This window comes from Mobula hypostoma, chromosome 15 (genome assembly GCF_963921235.1).
Source record: "Mobula hypostoma chromosome 15, sMobHyp1.1, whole genome shotgun sequence".
NCBI lineage: Eukaryota > Metazoa > Chordata > Chondrichthyes > Myliobatiformes > Myliobatidae > Mobula > Mobula hypostoma.
The window spans coordinates 60,867,848-60,883,562 of record NC_086111.1 but is presented as its reverse complement, the minus strand read 5'-3'; the positions used below and the strand labels follow the sequence as shown (position 1 = coordinate 60,883,562).

The window sequence follows — 15,715 nt, the reverse complement described above, 5'->3', positions numbered from 1 at the left end:
AATTTAGAGAAACATTTATCACAATTATACCAAGGCACTTAATGGCTTGGAAAATTTGAAATCATACTTCAATTTGCCCATTCAGATTCTTAATATACATTGTTAATGGGGATGTTCTTATAAATATCTGAAAGCAGCAATTTCTGGATTCCAATTATAATCTCGGAATGTCACAGTATTGCATACTAGCAATAATTTTTCTGAATTACTGCCAAACAAGTGATCTTACATAACATAAATGAGAACAAATATATTGATAACAACTACAATTCATGGGTCACTGTCACCTATTTAAAAACACTAGTTGGCTTACTCCAAGCTGCATCAATCAGTTTTGGCAACATGAACGCAAAGGTTGCACAAGCAATTAGAATTGACTCCCAATCTTTTCATCTGCTGGAGTGCACTTTTATCAGTAACAAAGCACATTCCCAAATCATTCCTCCCCATTTATTACGCCCTCATATTGGACTCTAGCCACAATGCTCCTAAGCTTCACAATGAAGAGATGGACTGAACCCGTTAATGCTAAATACCAAACCCTCTGTTATAGTTTTCTCAGTGGAGGGGATGATAAAGGTGAGAGATGGAAAACAGGGGGAAAAAAATCCCTCCAACTCCAACCCCCCCAATTCCCCACTCTGGCCTTTAACCAGATCTCACTTGCCTTTTACTTCTCCCTGGGTCCTCTCCTTCCCTTATGGTCCATTCTCCTCTCCCATCAGATTCCTTCATCTCCAGCCCCTGACCTTTCCCACCCACCTGGCTTCAGCCATCACTTTCCAGTTAGCCTCCTTCTCCACCCCCCCCCCCACTTTTTTATCCAAGTATCTTTCCCCTTCCTTTCCAGTCCTGAAGAATGGTCTCGGCCCAAAACGCAGACTGTTTATTCATTTCCATAGATGCTGCCTGATCTCCGAGTTCCTCCAGCATTTTGAGTATGCAGTGATTGAGAGAATCAAATATATGTGATCGCAACGTTATTAATCAGCTGGACTGCAAGTTTAATAAAAGGGGTAAACTACTATTTATTCATTACCACGTGCATTCTATCCATAAATTACAATCATGTACTGAATTTAACATTGCAATCTCTCTTGATAAATGGGCTCTTGCTAAATAAAGCAGGCGTTCATAGTGTTAAACTTGGAAAGCTGCTGGCACTGATAAACAATTATTAGAACACTAGCATTGTTTATTAAACTGAAATGTGCCATTTCAACAGCCATATGCTTTTACTTAACAGCAAACAAATCAGTTTCTTCTTTTTCTGTTGTCCAAGGTTTTTTTTTCCACTTTTTTTTGTTACAAGTAGTCAATACAAGTATGGTACAGGAACACAAGATGTGTGGTTTACAGACAAATATGAATGCGGAGAAAGCCCAGCTCTTAACCCTTAAGCACGGCAGAAAACTACCTAACTTGCTGGGGCAATATCTACTCAGTTGAATTGAGGTGCATTTAAACTGTAGTACAAATCAAACCCGTACCTTCCTACTCAATAAGATGTAGTAATGTGCTACAACTGTCTTAACAGCAATTTTCCCCGAAGAAAATAGAGTTTAACTAGACAGCATACAATTTAATAAGCCGAGGGAAATGACAGGCAGAAAAATGGCATATGTTATTACTGAAGGGCGTGAAGCATTGATCTTGGTACTCTTGCTCGGTAAAATCCTTCCTTCCTTTTTGCTGACCTTAATATTTCCCAATGTAAAAATTACCTGCATTCAAATGATTCCTCCTCCTCTCATGCTTTTAAGAAGCCAGAGAGAAATGTTTTCACCCCCCCCCCCCCCCCATATCCAGCAGTAGTGGCAAACAGTCTCCACGGTGAACCAGAAAAATCAAAGAGTACTAAAAAGGTAACAATACTAAAGAAATTAGGTGGCGGTTGAGAATCATCTTCAAAGCAGTAATAAAGAGGTTACAACTCAAATTTTCAAGCCTTACTTTTGCAATTTACGATGTAACAGAGTCTCCAAGCAGCTGTGATTTATTTTACATGTAAAAATATAGATACTAATATCTGTTAATCTGTATTTCCTGAAAATTACACCCACCAATTTTGTTCCCTTCCTGCAGGATGCCCCTCCTGCTTTAATGGTATTCCAGAGCAGAAGTTTTCCCATTTCCTTCCACTCATCATCTTAGTTCTCACAAGCAGAAGAAATAAAGAGTCAAATTGCATGTTCTGCAAGGATTATTAATAGCACTAAGCCAGCTCACAAATTTATAGGGGGTTTGGCAGAATGGGAGTCATCCATTTACATACTGGACCAGCACCTTTGACCACTTTAACAATCACATTATCTCCCAAATCACACTGCCCTTCACAAATGTGAACAATACTAAGATGAAAATGCAATAAAAATTACCTTGGGCAAAGTTGCTGAGAAACCAGCTTCATTCATAAGCATAAACCTAGGATACTCCACAGTATACAACGTTATTAAATCGTGATCTGGCACAGATTAGATGGGCCAAAGGGCCTGTTTCTCTGCTGTACTTTTCTATGACTCTGCAATGATGCTCTTTAATACTGGAAAAGCAATAGTACTAATTGAATTTCAAATTGACTACAACAATCCTAAAACAAGCTTCCTAATGCCATTCCTTGATCTACCTCTTGCTGTTGCCTCTCTACACTGACTATCTCCACTTTATTCTCAAGTCCAGATGAAAGGTCTCAAACCAAAACATCAACTGTCCATTTCTCTCCATTGATGCTGCTTTAAATGCTGCATTCCTCCAGCAATGGGCTTTCTTTGCTTCATTCTTTCATCTTAAGGCATTAAGATGTAGGAGCAGAATTGGGCCATTTGGCCCATTGAGCCTGCACCGCCATTTCACCGTGGTTGATCCATTTTCCCCTTTTGGCCCCGATCTCCTGCCTTCTCCCCATACCCCTTCATGTCCTAACTAATCAAAAGTCTATCAACCTCTGTCTTAATCATATTCAATGATTTGACCTCCACAAAAGCCCATGCCAATGAATTCCACAGATTCACCACTCTCTGGCTAAAGAAACTTCTTGACCTCAATGTCTCAACCTCCACCTCCTAATTTACACTTACAGCTCCTCCCTGACCGTACAATAAAAAAGTCACAAAAATATTTCACAGCCAATGAATTATGGGAATATCAACCTGTACAATTCAAACTTCAAATCTTTTAATCTACAGCTTTGTGGCAGGTAGTGCAGCTGCCTCATCTCCTGTAACCCAAGTCCAGGTTCAGTTCTGGCTTCTGCTGTTGTGTGGAGAGTAGGCACCCTCTCCTTGTGACCATAGCGGTTTCCTCCCACAGTCCAAACACTTGTCATTGCTGAGTTAACTGGCAACACAGCAGGTGGGTGCAGAGAGAATTAGGAAGTCATTAACAAGTATTTGAGATAAAATAAATTGCAGTGAAATGAGTGGAGGAATAACATAGATTGTTAAGACTGGTCCATATACTCGAGGCCAAATGACCTCCTGCAAAAATATATGGGGAAAAAAAAAGGAGAAAGCAGCTATACAAATACCATGGGTGGCAGGGTGGAGATATGTCTCTACTAAAGGAGGTGTAAGGCGCTTCTTTCCTCCACTAGCCTGCAGGTCCCCCTTGGGCAAGGTGTAGCACCTGGTTGGCCCTCTGATCAGGATCACTTGAAGCCATGGGAGCAGGTGGCGGATGTTCGCCTGAGCAGCTGGTGCACATCACAAGTCCTGGCTCTGCCACCACTGACGCCAGGCAGATAATCTCTGAAGAGTATTGATAATGCCTGGGGTCACCCGTCTTGTAAAGACACTGTCCAGAAGGCAACGACACTTCTGTAGGAAAATTTGCCAAGAACAATCATGGTCCTAAAAAGACCACGACTGCCTACATTATACAACACAGCACATAACGATATAGATGATGATACAATATACCAATTAGAAATTTATCACAATAGTTATGGAGAGAAAAAAAATACAGGTCCATCTTAAAGCTCCTTGATTACTCTTTCACACTCAATCTGGTTGGAAACTCTCAATGTAACATTTTAATGTCCTTGGAGAGGAGAGACAAGTTTTTGTTTTGGAGGTTGTCTCTACAACAACTCAAACTGACAGAATAAATTAATCTCTTGGCATAGAATATCTACATACACCAAATTTTAACTTTTGCACATTAGTTAAGATGTACATCACAGCATATGTGCCCAAAGTTGCACTTTACGCCAATCCCATGTGGTATTGTCCAAGAAGTATGATCATATTATCCATATAATGAAAATGTAGTAGTTTTCTCTTTAAATGAAATACTCCAATTTGCAAAAACAAACACCATTAAAACAAAACCCTGCTATTAAGTTGTGACTCGTTTCTGAAAAAGCGAGATATATAAATAGTGCTGCATCTGCTAGTTTTTGCTTTGTACAGTATTCTCTCACACAGCAGTCCGATAAATCTGCCAGACTCTAAAAGGGGCCCAGTTAGGGATCGTACTCTGCACCATTACAGAGGCTATGCATACAAAGGAAAGAGCCTTCGTCAGCAATTTCTGTACTAGGACTTCAAAGTGTTAATTTGTTAATTACAAATTAAACTATCAGATCTAAAATGCACATTTTCTAACTGCCCACAACTTACTAAAAATGTTAACTAGGTGGTTACACATCAGATTGCTTTCTTTAATGAAAGAAATAAATATATTGACATTTGCATCTGTGCATATAGTGTGCGCATACACACACACTCTTCTAAATTAGTGCACTATCCTAAGATTCTTTGATGATGCTTAATTGGTATCTTTCTACAAAAGAAAATTGTGGTTCCAGGTGAAATGCAGCTTCCAGTTAGTCAAACTTAGTGTTTTAGTATCTGAAGCCAGAACAGCATCTTCACCAATCACTAGTGCTTGTGATCTAATGATATAGCAGAGATTGGTGTTCACAGCTGAACAAATAATTTTTTTTTTACTTATATAGAACACACTGACTCAAACTTCAAAATTAATTGCAGCTGAACATGGAACTACCATCTGTTTTTTAAAAAAAAATAGAATGGAAGGTTTTGGTACTAACCTCACTTTAATCATTGTCAAAAAGTATGAAGGCAGCCAATGTCCTCCCACAAGAAAGTCCTGGGCCCCTGGATCTTGGCAGGCTGTCTTATGAAAAGCTGAGTAGGCTAAAGCCATTTCAACATAAAAGTCCCTTGCGACTGCACAGGGAATCTATGCAGAACACATTTTCCTAATTTCCTCTGAACTACACTAAATTCAAATAAAGTAATTCACAACACAATATTGTGATATCTAGTCAGAAAAGTCTATGCTAGTGAAAATGAATTTAATGAAAGAAAACCAGGACATTTTAGGGGGTCGGATGCATGTTAATAATTTTCAACATTGTCAACAATTATTGCCCGGCATTTTATAACAGGAATATGAAGCAAATGATCAATAAAATGTCATGAGAGAAGATTTCTGTCAAGTTTGCCAACTCTCATATAGACTTTTAATGCAGAATGCTTGCCTGCTGGGGAAGGCTGATGTCAGTGCTTGTACTCAGTGAAAGGATAAGGGAGTCTTTGTTTTCAGCTGAACTGTGAAAATGAGAAAATGGCCCCAGCCAACAAACAAGAAATCCACACTGCATGGGTCATCTTAAACACCTTGCTAATGTTTTTAAAAAGTACAATTCAAGTCCCAGATACATCCTCATTCACCAAAGTGTTTTCCTTTTGTCAAGGGATCTGGAAAATGCGATTGAAAGCATTCTGCTAACAGCACAAAATTCTCAGAATCTGTTGGGGATGGGCAAAATGAGGAAGAGCAGGGAAACTTTCTTAAGTAAAGACCTGCCAGAAAGAGTCAAATTCTCATGTTACCCAGTTAGTTGTGACACATGGAATCTTTCATGCATGCATTGAATTAAAAGTTGGCTTACATAGAAGAGTACAGCACAGAAACTGGCCCTTTGGCCCATCTACTCTGTGCCAAACCATTTAAACTGCAAACTTCCATTGACCTGGGAGGCAGGTTTCCATGCCTCAACCATCTCTTAAACGTTAACATCCAGCTTGTTCCACACTCTTACAACCCTCTGAGTGAAGTTTCCCACGTTCCCCTTGATTTTTTAAAAATATCATTTTACTATGGCTCCAAATGTTAAAGGGAATTGAAAAGTATAACTTGGGAAGGGGTGGGTGGGGCGGGGTTTAAATCTCATTCGTGCTTGTGAAAGGGAAGATTGTTCCAGCCCCAAATGGGTATAATGCTCGTGAGGAGTAACAACTAAACTGAATTTTTATTTGTGCAGTGCCAAGGTAGCTAGGACTTCCAGGAGAATTGTTGTGCTGCGTTGTACAGTGGGGACATGTTGGCAAAATACCGCCATTTGCAGATGTGAAACAAGTCTCCTCTCTCCCACACTTCAGTAAACTAGATCATGACTTGTATTGTGTGTCTCTCCCCCCCCCCACACAAAAAGTATGCATGTGCATCTGCATAATGCGGTTTGAGGACTTGAGACCAGGGTGACCTTGATTCTATACTGGCAGTGGCACAGGTTGGACGGCAACACCTCCGAGTAGCTCTGCGTCCCACGAGCCACCTCTCAATGAAGGTAGAAATTCATTATTGAACAGCACACCCTTCCGTCATTTGAGGACTTCAATCCTAACACTACCACTAACTCTGCCCCGCAGAAGTGATCCCTGCCTCCCTGGACAATGGACCACGCACAGTAAGCACAAGGAGATACCACTGGCATCACCTCGGTTCAATCCTCCATGTCTCCTAGCAGGATATGTAAACAGCCGTCAACCTCTCTTCCCAGGCCAGCATGTCAGCACTAAGCACCGATTATGCATGGTCAACTACAGCGGGCGAGCCACGTTATGAGCAAGCCTGACTCCAATCCCCCAAATAGCCACTACATCATGGCAAAAAATTACCAGGTGCACAGAGGAAATAATACAGGAGCGTTTTCAAAATTTAAAAAACATACATTCTACACCAGGTCATGGGAATCCTTAACCCTGGCCCACAGCCACTCAAAATGAAGAACAAGAATTCAGAACGTTGGGAATCCTGATATTCTTAAGTGCACTAAAGAATAGTGTAAAATGGTCCAAAAAATTTGGTCACCTTTTTAACCACCCACCTGCCCCATTGCCAGTGTAAGCTTGCAGAACCCATATTGTCTGCAGCAGCTACCCAGAAACCACAAAACTGGAATAGAACCAATTCATCCCTTGAGCCTGAAGATCTGTCCAAGTTCCTGTCCTTGACGCATTTCTTGCGGGGTAGTCTGAATGACCACTGGGTACCATTTAATATATCAACTTAAGTGACCACAAAAAAAGGGAGATAAGAGCAGATCACTAAATTAATGATTTGAAAAATTAGATCAAAGTGGTTTCCTCCCCTTTGTCCTCCTCGAATTCCCAAACAGCTCATAAGTATATGACGTGATAGTCTACCACAGAAACTCTCACCTGCAATGTGCCAACTGCTCTGTTTCAGAAGGCAGCTGCATCGGACAGGATTTGGTAGCTTCAATTACATTAGTGTGATCTGTACTCCAAAGAGAACATTTTAAACTTCAGGTGATTCGATAAGGTATGCTTTCTTTGCCTTATCTGTCACTGCCAGGATTCATGTGAAATACGGTGAACTCACATAGCTGAAGTTACTAGCAATTCAGACACTTCACTCATGAAAAGGGACAAGCAGAAAAGTGGGAGAGAAGTGGGAAAGATCGATGTCGGGTTGTCTCTCTGCATTCTGAGAGATCAGCTCAGAAAGTTAACTCAGCCACTTGTATAATGGTAGAACAATACAGGCCATTCAGCTACAATATGATGCTGATCTTTCAACCTACTCCACATTCAAAAACACTCCCCTCCCACAGCCTTCAATTATTCTTTCATCCAGGTGCCCAGCTAAGCATCTCTTAAATGTCCCCAGTGTATCTTATTCTATCACCACCCCTGGCAGTGTATTCCATGCATTTATCACCCTCTCTGTACTTACTTCTAACATTCCCCCTGAACGTTCCTCCAGTCACCCTAGAATTATGCTCTCTGGTATTGCCCACTACTGCGCTGGGAAAAAGGTACCGACCGTCCATTCTATCAACATCTCTCATCATTCTATATTTATCTATAGAGTCTCCGAACAGTAAGCAAAGAACTTGAGTTTCATTTGTACAAAATTGCTCAATTTTGCTGAGCTGCACTTAATGGACCATTGATGTCCTTTTAGTAACCGCCTGTTTTCACTTGCAGAGTGCAACATGTTCTTCTTTGTGCCACCAACTGCAGAGAGTTGAAATCATGCCAAATTGGTAATGCAAGTCAAGTTTTCTTTCTACTGCACTTACAAAAGTTCATATAGTATCAGAGAATGTATACAGTATACAACCTGAAATTCATACTCGTCACAGACATCCACAAAACAAGAAACCCCACAGAATGAATGATATAAACAAAGCCCCGAAGACCCCTCCCTTTGCACAAGCAGCAGAAAAAGCACTAATCCCCCTCCCCACTTTTGAAATAAACTCATACCAGTAGGTATGCATTTTAAACAAAAAACATGACTTCAGAGCAGTAATGAAGCTAAATTTACAGTAATCGTAAAGCCTGAAGGGACCCAAAGACTAAATTACAAATAGATTTGGCTTATCAGCAGATACTCCATTATGCAACTAAACTGCATACTCTGAAATGAAAGTAACTTGGAGTTTGAAAAAAGAGAAATCTTTCTAATACTTCACTTTTTTCCCCACAACTATTACAAAGGAGTTCAAATCAAACAAAAAAAATGCTGCAGTTGTTATTATTATTGCCACTAGAGACTCTGCCACCACAAGGGCAAGAATGGATGTTCCAAGGGTCTGATGTTTCAAAAGGGTCAGGAGAGGAAGGTAAAACAGGTAGGAGTGTAGCATTGCTAATCAGGGATTGTACAAGACCATAAGATAGAGGAGACAAAATATGGTCTACCAGGTTTGCTCCAGCATTTCATCATGTTAGATCCATTACCCTCTCAAGCACAATCTCCTACCTTGTCCCTGTAACCCTTCATGCCCAGACTAAACAAGAATCTATCGACCCCTGCCTTAAATATACCAAATAACTTGGCCTCCAAACCTGTTGGGGACAACAAGTTTCACAGATTCACCACTCTCTGGCTAAAGTAGTTTCTCCTCATCTCCATTTCAAAAGGACATCTCTCTATTCCGAGGCTGTGCCCTCTGGTCCTAGATTCCCCCACAGCTGCAAAGCTGAAGGATGTCATGGACAGACGGTCTACTGAGTCAAGTGTGGGTGGAAGTCAGAAAACAAGGGAGATAAATCGCTATTGGGAGCATTCTACATGCACCCCTCCCTCCAACTCCCCGCCCCCCCCATAGCACAAAGGCACTAAGAAGCAGATCAAGAGGGAAAGTTTAGAAAGGCGCAAAATCAAAGTATTATCGTGGGTGACATCAACTTCCCTAATATTAACTAGTACCTCGGTCTGCCAGATTTATATGGGGCAGAAATTGGTGTGTCCAGGAAGGAGTGTTGACATGGGATCAGTTTTATTGCCTATTACCAGATACAGGGTCTAGTCTGACCTCCTGGTGGGTGAACATTTTGGAGACAGTGAACAACAACACTGATCTTTACCATAGCCTTGGACAGGGATAGGAGCAGATGGTATGGGAAAGTTTAATTTAGGGATGGCGAATTATGAATGCTATTTGATAAAATATTGAGTTCGAAGAACAGCTTCTCCTCCGCCAGATTTCTGAATAGTCCCCGAACACTACCTCGGTAGTCAGCTTTTGGTATTATACCTTAAAGCAATTCTCATATTTTGCACCGTCCTACTGCTGTAAAGTAACACATTTCATGGCATAGGACAATGATAGTAACCTGATTCTGATTTAGTTCTCATGATGGGTTGGAACCATCTGGTCTCAAAAGGCAGCAAAAGAAACACAACTAGGTCAAACATGAGTACTGACCAATGAAAACACACTTTTCACAACTAAAAAGAGCAATATCTCAGAGGATTTCCCATCAGTGGGTAAATTATGTTGGAAAATATTGAAACAGGCATTTATAGAGCAGCAACAAGCATAGAGAAATAACCCAAATGACACAGCAGGAATTCAGGATTTAAGAGCAGCTTGGAACATCTATAATTTTCTTTAAAAGAAAGATAATGAATCTTTCTTGAAAAGAAAGCTTCCTCCCTTGGCTTTCCATTTGTAAACAAGACAATTCCGAACAGGTAACTACAGCAGTATGGAGATGGCATTCAGGAAGGGGAAGATCAAATGAACTGAAGCATCTCTTTAACCTTGTTACATGTGTAATAAACTGAAGTGGGTCAAGTGCAACAAGGACAAAACAAGGACAATTCTTAGCAGCAATTAATTGCATAAAAGCAGTGTTTTGAGAGCTACGTTTTTACTTTCTTTCCTTCATCTGAATCAAGACGACAGTATGAGCTTTCTGCAGGTTTTGGATAACATCCACAAATTTACATTTAGCTTACACAGACCAGTTTCATTACATGGCCAAGATGTCTTACAAAAGCCAGAACTTTCTCTGAAAGCTGTTCTCTGCAGAAGCTTACCAGGCCTCGAGTCATGAAAGAACTCTGGAGGTAATTATATACCATCCGTCTTACTGGCATTAAATTGCCAAGAGCTGTTCCTGCTTCCTTTTATCTTAAATACAGAAATTTGAACGTGACTGTCACTCTGATGCAAGACATTGTTTTAGCTGACACTGTGAAGAAGCATACCTCACAAACCACACTAAAGAAGATTCAGCTTCCTTCTGAAATAACGCTAGTTTATACTCCTTTGACAAACAAGCTCCAATTCTTCACAATGACCCAGGTTTGTGAAGAAACTTGGTTAGGTTGAATTCCAATTAGCCGATTCCACAAAATATTATCCCACAAGTCCACGTGCAATTTCTGCTGTTAAGAGTGCTTATCAAGTGATAAATAGTCAGACACAAAAGCAGCACATATTGCAAAAAAAACTTTACATAATGTTGAAGTCTGTGGCTCATACTTTAACCAATGAATGGTAGGACCCCAGGGAGTATAAAGGAACAAGGGACGGTTGTACAAGTTTAAGGACTCCTGAAGATGGCAGCACAGGTAAATAGGTCACGAAAGCAACAAAGATGTCTGCCTTCATTAGCCAGGCGCAGAATCCAAAGGCAGGGAGATTACAACTATATGAAACACTGTTTAGGCTACAGCTGGCATTCTGCATGCAGTTCTAGTTGCACAGTTGAGGAAATACATGACAACACTACAAAAAGCAGAGATTCAACCAGGATGTTACCTGGAGCATTTCAACTTTGAGGAGATGGTTAGGAGGTGGCCGAGGTATACGAAGGATGCAAGTTGAATACAGAGCAAGAATCATTTCCCCAAAGCTGAGATTTCTAAAACTAGAGGGTACAGGTTTAAGGGTAGCATATTTAAAAGGATACGGAAGATACTTTCCCCACCCAGTCAAATGGATTCAACTGCTCATCCCAATACTATTAAAATATTGATATCTTAATAGCTTCTGGATGAGCAACTGATATGACAAGGCCTAGAAGGCTACGGACTAAGTATTAGTTAATGGGATCAGTATTGCTGGTTGGTGTGAACATTGTGGGCCAGAGGATTTAAATCATGTGCTGGATGACTACCACTCAAATGGAAATTCTGACCCTAAAGAACACAAGTTGCCACAAATTCATCTTTTAAAAATCTATTTTACTTACTAACACCAACAGTCAGCCATTTCACCATGAGGTTTCTACTTATTTGGATGGTGTGGTGGGAGGAGTGGTTGTGCAGCAGGGCGGGACACAAGAACGTTCTCCTTCACGCCATTATTTACCACAATTTTTTGTTGGTCAACCTTTCTAGCAAAACCATTTTGAAAGTGTTGCCAGTAGCTCAGAGCTAAATGACCTAGTGGGAAAGAGTGGATTACAAACAGCTTTTGTGGCTCTGTGTACACTGGCACTGGACATTTCCAATGTTTAATATCACTCCTACCACCATGCATTTCTGGATGAAAAATGGAAATTGCAAATGCCAAAAATGAATTGGGAGAGTCAATAAATCAAGTTAGCTACTCGCATACAACTAATACAGTCCTCCACAAGAGTAATCTTAGGCACGTACTGCATATATCTGTATAGCTAGGGTGCCTAAGACTTTTGCAGTCCTGTAGTAATTTTATGTATTGCACGGTACTGCTGCAAAGAAAAAATCAAATTTTCCTGACATACGTTGGTGATGATAAATCCAATTCTGATACGGGTCTTTATATTGTGGACTGAGAGTGGGAAAGAGAGTGGGAAGGAGGCAGGGAGAGGGGAATTATGGTTGGGAAAAGGGGAAGGGAGAGGGGAGAGAGTGTGAAGTGCCAGAAAGATATTCTCTAATGACCAATAAACTAAGTTTGGAATCAAATGACCTTGCCTTGTGTCTCTGGCCTCTGTGTGTCTGCACCTAAGCCACTACCTCCCCATCCCTCTGCTCCCTGTCCCACATCCCTCGCACGACATTCTACCCTCGCCATTCCCAACATCCTTCGCTTTCGCCAGATTTACAAACTCTCTCTCCACATTGACAAATATAGTACACATATTTACATAAACATACACATACATGTTAGGGTGTCTACAACAGCTGCACAGTGCTGCATCTACCAAGTCTGTAATTTAATAATCATTCAATAGGATATTTCAGGAACTGGGCACGTGACTGACCAAAATCTTACATATATAATCTGCATTGTTAACTACACTTTAAACAGCATGGAGACGTCATCCTGTCTGTGAACAAGTCAATTGTGAACTTCCATTGTTGTTCTCCATTTCAGTGCCAGCAAACGTTTTGCATTATGTCACCATCCGCTTTAATGAATAAAAATTGTTGTGTTACTATACAACATGTAATGTAAAAGGAAACAAATTGCTGTGAATGGAATTTTTAAATTTACACAATTGCTATGTTGTCTACATCCTTCAAAACAATTTCAAATATACGCACCTTTCTTTTTCAGTTTGCTGCTTTAATTTGGATCAAACAAATGAAAAAAAAATTGATTCTCAGACAGAAAAGTCAATCACTAACTAGCTGATTACAGACACCAACCATCATCACCCCACTCCACCAAATGCAACACCCATCTCCATTTTCCTAGTTTCCTCCTTAACATTGACCAATATCTCTACACAGACAGACACAAATAGGCAAGTCATTGTCACAATCACAACAGCATACAGAGCATTGGGTCATCACAAATGGTTAAGGGAAGAGGGCTGGAATATACAAGGGTTAAAGTCTGAGCATAAATGAATAAAGGTATCAGGGGCCTCAGGGATCCAGATATCCTTCAGATCACATCAGAAATCATCTGGCACAGCTTCCAAAATCTCCAAGTAGCAGCAGAACCCTTGGACGGTTTAACAACACATCTTTGGAACCTGGCCAAATTATTACATGGCTAAACATTCATCAGGTCTGAAGTTCTGCTTCACCAGTTACCAACCTATTTTTTTTTTAAAAAACACCAATCATGCACCATCAATTAAGCCATTAAACCAAAATACAGCTTGTAAACCCACAAGTTACAATCTTTTCATCCAGCCCAAGTGAACATTAGAGATCTGTATTTGCTCCGAGACTATACGCCACATTCTAGCTGGAATTGGAATGCATGGAATGAACTGAGTAGAGATCAGGAATGCAAACCGCCTCTGCTGACAATGTGCTGTGATCAATTTGTCTAGTCAGGAATAAGTGAGGTCTGTTTCAGCTTTACGCTGCTCTGCATGGGAGAGGAGAAAGCAAAATGCACATATCCACTTCAATTTAATAAATTTAGAACAAAGAAAAACTGTCACAATGCCCTTAGTAACTTGCTGTATATCAATGATCATCTCAAAAGATGACGGCAAATTTTGGATGCTAAAATTTTTCACTAATCAAAATTTGTGTAACACAAGTCAGGAATATTAATTCTTTAGCATTTTTGTTGCTTTTTCAAGTGTTCAATGACTAAACATTTTAACTCAATTTCCAAACCCTTCATCAACCTCTTCTGTCAAAAAATTCATATATCTTTTGCATTTTGGCCAAATACAATTTCCCATGCTCAGCAGACACAGAGGAGTACCACCTTCGAGAGATGGAACAACAGAAGTGCACAAATGTAATTATAGTACTTGCAAATGCATGGTCAAAGCCCAAGAAACTAGAATCCAGAAGCAGGGACCATGGCCACAGGGGGAGGGGGGAGGTTTCAAACAAAGATCGCAAATGTTAAATTGGGGCATGGCTAAGTTTAGTGAGCAAAATGTGATTAGAGGAATTTGACATTGGTTAGAAAGTCAGCAGCAATATTTGAATATCTGGTTTTTGTAGAAGTGCAAATGTCTTAGATGTATATATAGCTAGGGTGCTTAAGACTTTTACTATAGGAATTTTATATACTGCATGGTACTGCTGCCGCAAAAAGAAACAAATTTCGTGATACATACGAGGTGATAAACTTGATTTTGATACGGGTCTCTATACACACACACAGCACTATAAGAGGAGAGACACGGAATGGAAAGTACAGAAGAATCAAGCCTGGAGGAATGAAAAGTATGCATCAATATTTCAGCAGCGTAGAAAGTACGATGATGCAACATTACACATGGAATAACTATGAAGAGAATACTAGCTGTAATTTCAACAGCATTCGATTGGACATATCTTCACAACATCAGGGTCAGTCTCAGTTAACAGCCCAAAGCTGAAGGAAATTGGCAACAAGAGAACATGATTTATGTACTGATAGCTTGAAATGGCAGAGGAAACTTCTGTTCTGAAAAGATTCATAAACATCAATCAGATCAGATTCTAGAATAAATTTATCCCACATCTGATTAATGTGTAGATTCCTAGAACTGATGTAAACTTCTTTCCTCAGTCGTTTCCCCTGTACTGGCATTGGGAAGACCTGACACTAATGCAATTGCATTGGGTCCTCTTAACATTTTAAGAGGAAAAGCTACAGCTCTTAGAATACTTAAACTTGAGAAATGAATGCACAGGAAGAGCATACGCATATTAATTAGAATGGGGTTCCTACCAAAGAATGCTAGGCCAGACGCATTTCAGACCTACAGCCTTTGGCAATTTATAAATTGTCAAATAAGTTACCAGTTACTTGTACTGCAATGATTGCTAATGCAGAAAATACAACCAAAGGCGTAGCTTTATGGAACTTCAAATTTTACTTTTGACCATCATTAGCCAAGTTTGAACACAGCAAGCATCTGAACAGGCAAGCTGAAAACTCGTCAACAGTCTGACACAGACCTGCTGGCACCATGATTTGGACCGAGGCGGTCCAGGAAAAAAGTGTGGTTGAAGTTTTTACCATTGATTCTCCAGCCTCCCACTTACAGATTTAATACTGTGAACCATGTTCACATGGCATACAACAGATATGGCTATTTATTAAACAAAATGGAGCATCACAAGACTCTCCAGGTCATGTATCCAATGAGGCACAAGCAAGAAATCGCATTACAAACTGGTGCTCTGAACTTATTTCATGGAGGGACTGAAGCAATCCATTCAGCTGACCCAGAAGTCAATGTTACATACCAGATCCTGCTTGGCTTTTGCCTACCACTGTCAATGAAATACGTTGAAA

General features: G+C 40.3%; 1 protein-coding gene across 4 annotated transcripts in view; it reads right to left on the bottom strand.

Moving 5' to 3' along the window:
* Positions 1-15,715, bottom strand: part of vgll4b (vestigial-like family member 4b) — a 144,438-nt gene that overhangs the window by 19,501 nt on the left and 109,222 nt on the right. The window lies entirely within an intron of this gene.